Source organism: Myodes glareolus, chromosome 26 (genome assembly GCF_982192425.1).
Source record: "Myodes glareolus chromosome 26, mMyoGla1.1, whole genome shotgun sequence".
Taxonomy (NCBI): domain Eukaryota; kingdom Metazoa; phylum Chordata; class Mammalia; order Rodentia; family Cricetidae; genus Myodes; species Myodes glareolus.
The window spans coordinates 18,416,048-18,422,853 of record NC_142051.1 but is presented as its reverse complement, the minus strand read 5'-3'; positions in this window follow the sequence as shown (position 1 = coordinate 18,422,853).

Sequence of the window (6,806 nt, the reverse complement as noted above, 5' to 3'; positions counted from 1 at the left end):
CAGATAGTAGCAATAATAATAGAAAGAGAGAAGGAAGTCAACCTCAGCCTGTGGCCTCTAACACCTTCACATGCACATACATGCACATATCTATATACAACACACACAGGGAGCCAAAATAAAACATACAAAATCATATCACATAGCAAGGAGGTAGTGAAATATGGAGGTAAGTCTGTTTAAACTGACCACAGTTGTTGCGTTCTAAGCACTTATGACAAATTAGGGAGTTGTGAAGATTCACTTAAGTAACTAAAAGGATTGGAAATTCCGAAGTAAGAAAATGTTTGGCTTTTTCTTACTCATTACCGCTTTATAATTTAGGCTTAGAGAAAATAAAACCACAGGATAAAATGGATTACTGACAAGTTATATGGAGACATTCAAGTAGAAATGCTTCGTCTTTCCAGTCAAACCACAGTTTTTCCCCCTCATATGGATTGAAATGCTGTTGGTTAGGTAAACTGAAACTATTTTGTACTTAACCTGCTATTTTTTTTCTTTCCCAGAGACATTAATGCAAACACACTGACATGCTCTTTTGATATTAATTCATTTTATATTTTACATAGTTTTAACCATGATATTACTATATGACAGGTCAACACTGGAGGTTAAAGACTAAGTTTCAAAGCAGATGGAAAAATTCAGTAGACACAATTCCAGCAGCTTCCTAATGCTCTGCAGAATAAAGGTCAACCCCCCCCCCCAATCGAATCTGTAGTGATTGTTTCTTTCACCTGCTTTGAAAGCAAGCCCAAATATGTCTTATTCTCCATTTCTCTACCTGGACAAACGACCACCCCTGTACATTTTCGTCTCTATGTTCTTGAATCCTTATGATTGAATTCAAGAAAGGAGATGATCCATCTCCATTAACACCCAAGGAAACACTATCAATATCTACTGTTGGAGCTATTCCCAAAGTTCCAGGTTCCGTCACTTATTCGACTTGGAGTTTCTATACTATAACCAGGTGTTACCAGTAGATTCTGAGCGGTAGATGTAGTAATTGACGCAGAGAAGTAGCATGAGGGAAAAAAAATAGCATTGTGTTCATATATTTATATATTTACTGGTGAGATTACTTATAAGGTGAGCAAGCTGGGCAAATAAAATTGTGTAAAAACACAAGAGGGGAAGTTATTAAATTAATGTGTGATGTCTTGGTAGGAAGGGAAGACTTGTGCCATAAAATTAGAATACCTGATTTATGTTGTTAACCTAATATGATTCTTCCTTTGAACCCATTTGTTTCATCCTGTCCATCAGCGCTCAGTTATTCTATAAGTTTTAAATATTTGAAGCAACTCCTAAAGCATATTCAGGATTTCAAAGGTATGTCTTTCATCTGTGGTTGATTTTTCAAACTATTTTACATAATATTCATATTCTTTGATACCCTGTTAGTTTCATGACCATGCATTCAGAGACTCACAAATAAATTTGTGATTTTTAAATTGCATATTGATAATGATAAAACAACTGAGAATTCACACATTTGCCCTGAAGCATTGAAATAGTAACAACTATTTATTGATTACCTCAAGAATAAAAAAAAGTGATAGTAGTTCATAAAGCATATCAGTTTTTGAACTTTTGTTCTCTATAAAATAACCTCTGATGATTCTTTTCTTTTTTTAAAAAAAAGTGCTAGAATAAGTAAAGGAGAGAGCACACATTGATTGGCGCAGAAAAAGAATTGTTTCCTTGATTTTCTCGAGATAGTTTATTTGCTAAAATTAAGATTGTACTTAATGGTTTCTGAATAGCTATACATATTCCATAATTCCCTGTGAGGTGCTTAATTTCTAAGTATAAACATTAATCTGTTGACTTTTGAATTCCTCATAAACATGCTTGTAGTACACAAACAGAAATGTAAGCAAAACACCCATAACATAAAATAAATATGAAAGATTAAAAATAAAATATTGAAATCCTTATTTAGAACAGAGCATCAAGGCATCAGTGGGGTTGGGTGTTTTGAAGACAATACAATCGTTAGGTTAAATGGGAGCTAACATAGTGATGATTACATTCTGTTTCCAAGCCCAGGTTTTTATGAGTAGAGGGGATAGAACTCAAATCCTCAGCCATGCATGGCCAACACTTTCCAATAGATCCAACACCCTTAACCCTAGCTTTATTACTTTCAGCTTTGCCTTCTACTGCTTTCCAAGACAAAAAGCATATAGCAATATTGATATCTGCTCAGTGAGTTAGGGTACTAGAAACAATGCCTTAATAGAAATCAGTAATACAAGATATAATTACTAGGAACATCTGCTACAAATGTCATTGAGTAAATCTGTGGGAATAAAAGGCTACAGAAGAATCTTTGCTCTTGAATTTGAAGGGCAGTAGACTGAGGAAGAAGAATCTTGGAGATGAGTAGTGATGGTACAGGCCTACTCTGAAACTTGCTATAGGATGGTGTAAGGTCTCCTATACTCTTAGATTTTCAAATTTGGGATATTTGATTGCTCATTTCCCATTTTCCTAGGTTCATCTTGTCTATGCTCAGGTGAGCTTCAGCATAGGACCCCGTCAACGTGACTCATTCACCTCTGGGGTTGTCTTTAATATACATTCTAGTGCAGCATTATATATAGATATAGAATAACCTGACATGGAATACAAACACGGAAAATAAACATGAAGCCTTTCTCCAGAGAAGACATTGCAGTCTTTATGTTGACTAACATTTAGGCAGTGTATTTGATTTGGGAATTCCAGGGTTGATTACAAAATAAGGTATTTCTAAATCAAGTTCTTCACTGTGATTGAGGCAGAAGGATTTTGAAATGTTCAAGAAATAACCACAGTGTCGCAGAAGAAGAAAACATTCGTTTCCATAGGAAGGTCTGAGGTGATCATGAATATTTCATCAGCTCTGAATCATCAAAATTAAGCCAGGTCCTGTATCTCTTACTGATTACTGACTTTGCTGTAGATGTAAAACGCAGAATTATGCATATATTGTCAGTGATATCGCTTTTTCCCTCTTTGTTCCCTTGTACCTTTTATTTCTATTAGTCATTTACCTAACCAAATATATGCATACATTCATTTACTTATGAAATTATTTTCCTAACACTTGTATAACGCAAATTGTTTTTTTCATTTTATCAAGCTTAGAGTTTACAATACAGCAAAAATAACTACTCACATTTTATCTTATAGCACGTGTGCAGTTTTTAAGGATATTCCTATAGAAACATATGGGAACTAGGAATCAATTTGAGATCCTCTGAAAGAACAAGATATACTCCTAATTGCTGAGCCATTTCTCCATCCCTCTAAATACTTTAAATTTTAATTAATCTTTATGGTTATAACAAAAAATTGTATCAATAACATAACCCATTTATGTGCTCAAACAACATTTGGGACACAGTTCTCCAGCATTTAGTGATATTTTTGTAACAGAATTGTATAAAATAAATTATTTCACAAAACCTTGCTACCAAATATTTGATGATTTTTAGAGAGGCAACTACTTAAGATTATACTCAGTAATAAATAAATTAAAATTACATTCTTTTCCCTAGTGTGGTTTACTGTTTAGAAGGACCTTGGGTTCATTATTATTAGAGCATGAATCTTATGCCACATGTGTAGTAGTTAATAGCATTCACATAGAAGTGAAATGGTTATCTGATAATGAATTTAGTAATAGTCTGAAAACATTTTAAATTATTTTACTACAATTTTTATAATTGTCCTATGCAAAAATATGGTACTTTTTTCTAAGAAATATTATTTGGTTTTTCAGAACATGGATGCTCAAAGACACTGCAAAATTATACCTTTGGCTTATAAATGTAGTTCCTTAATATTTACTATTAGAATATATAATTATAATATACACTCATAATTAAAATTATTCATATATTAAATTGAAGAAGGCTATGTATGGTCTTGTATGTAACACCATTAAAGCTTTTTTTAATGCTGTCCTTGTGAATAAATATGAACTAAATTGGAAACTTCTGGTTTATTCATAAGGAATCATTGTGTTTGTAAATTTGAACTTGCACAATATAGTGGAGTAGAAACTGCTACGTGTTATGTATATGAAGGACTATTTCTCTGAGTTTTCTTCCTTTTATCCACACAAGTAATTATGACTCGATTATGAAAACATGTTAGATTTTATTAGAATTAGTTATGAATTTATGGCTTATAAACATTAAAGATTTTCAGAAAAAATATAAAATAAATTTTACAATTAAGAGGACTCTAATTAACTTGCAATTTGTATAGAATACAAACCATATAGAAACTGTAAGGGCTCCAACTACAAAATGGACAAGGATACAAGTCATTAAATAAAATTTAATGTGACAGAAATCCCTATTCTATTAATCGTTAAATGATTTAGTGTCATATACTTGGATCTCTAGTTCAAAGTAGAGCTCCTGAAATCTGGAACCACAATGCTGCATAATAAAATTTGACTATGATAAATGTAATGATACCATTTTTAACAGTCGGTTTGTGGGAGTAATCATTGGGATGAAGTAGTTTTTCTCTGCTATTATTACCTCAATGATTTATTTTTTTAAAAAAAACTGGTGTATTCACAACCATTTTTATCAATCTTCCTTTTTCCTTCAATAACGTCAACATATAGATTGTATGTCCTGTCATTCCAATTTTATTAGGTTCATTTTGTGTGACTCTGAAGATTTTGTTCGAATTCTTTCTAGTGAAATCAGCAGGCAGATCATTTCATTTCATTCAACAATAGAAAGACCATCATTTTCCGAAGTTGGCAGCTTTTCTGCTTCAAATATTCTGTAATTTAGTTGGCTACTCTAATAGGGTTATATTTCATGTATGCTGAATACACCCTTTATGCTTGTGTTACTCCTTAGAGAACTCGCAGGCAAAATAAAGCAGTTTATTACATAAGAGATGGCAATTGCATTGACCATTAACCTCAATAACTTGCAAAGGCTATAGAGAAGCTTTTGAAATACTTTGGAGTCGGGTTTAAAGTGGGACAAGATGTTTGTTCAGGCTGTAGCACTGACATAAAAAGTGAAGTCTCATAATCGCTCTGCTCACAAGCAGACATATCATTTCAAACTCAAGAGTACTTTATCTGTCTCTCTAAGAAAGGGAGAATCGTCGCCTTGGGTTGCTTTGCTAAGGGATTTATGCTCACACATAAAGCTACAGGGTACATGGAAAATATTTATTCAGAGAACACAGTATTATATCAGATTTTCCGAGAGTTCTAATTAAGATGCGAATAAATATTTTACAAATAGCAAATTGCCTCAGTTACATTTTAATGCAACTTTATTAAAAATATACAGATAGATGCATTCTTTGTGCAACTGGAAAAAATCAGATAATTATCATAAAATAAATAGGTTGTTTATACTTGTTCAGCATAAAATAAGAAACCATTTAAAGTATAATTTTCTTTAAACCACTAATGTCCATTTAATTTCTGCTTTGTAAGCAAAGGCACTTATTATTTTCCAACTATTTTATAGTAACAATTGAATTTATTATATTTACTTGTGTTTTAAGTTACACCATTTTCTATGTGCAGCACATACGAGTATTTTTCATTGTTTACCTTTAGAAACACATTCTAAAGGTATTTAAACAATACTTAAATGAAAATTTCACATGATTCAAGTAAACAATTAGGAAAATCTAGTTAATAAGAATTGTCATTTGATATTTAGTCCTATTGTGACTTGATATGGAGAGGAGATCAGCCCTTCCCTGAACAGAAATAGAGGAGGAATGGTTTCTGAGTGGGGACAGGAGGTGGGTTGAGGGCAGGGGAATGGGAAGAGAGAAGGGAAGGAAAACTGTAGGTGGGATGTAAAATAGATAAAGAAATAATTTTTTAAATGTCATTAAAGATAAAGAATATTAAGGACAAGAAACTTCATTCTAATTTGTATCACCTTCATTTCCTTTCATTGTCTTATTGCTTTAGCTAGAAATTGGAGTACTATAGTGAAAAGATGTGGAGAAAATGCAAAGCCTTGTCTGGTTTCTGGTTTTAGTAGAATTGTTTTGAGTTTCTTTCCATCCAATTTAAGAAGGCTATTGGCTTGTTGTATACTGCTTTTATTGTGTTTAGGTATGTTCCCTGTATCTCTGATTTCTCCAAGACCTTTATCATGAAGGGGTATTAGATTTAGTCGAAGTCTTTTTCAGCTTCTAATGAGAAGGACATGTTTTCTTTTTCTTTAAGATTACTTATATGGTGCCTTTTTATAGGTGATATTGTTGGTATTTTTGATCTTAGTTGGATTCTGATCAAGTTGACTTCATCCCAGAGAGGAATAGATGGTTCAACATATGAAAATCTTTCAATGTGATGCACCATATAAATAAACTTGAACCAAGAAGAGGTGAACAATCTAAATAGACTCGTTAGTCGCGACGAATTAGAAGCTGTTATCAAAAATCTCCCTTCCAAAAAAAGCCCAGGACCAGATAGTTTCAATGCAGAACTCTATCAGAACTTCCAGGAAGAGCTAATACCTATACTCCTTAATGTATTTCACAATATAGAAACAGAAGAGTCATTGCTAAACTCTTTTTATGAAGGTACAGTTACTCTGATACCAAATCACACAAAGACACAACCAAGAAAGAGAATTACAGACCAATCTCACTCATGAACATTGACGCAAAATTCTCAATAAAAACTGGCAAACCAAATCCAAAAACACATTAGAAAAATTATCCATTATGATCAAGTAGGCTTCATCCCAGAGAGTCAGGGCTGGTTCAACATATGCAAATCTATCAATGTAATTCAT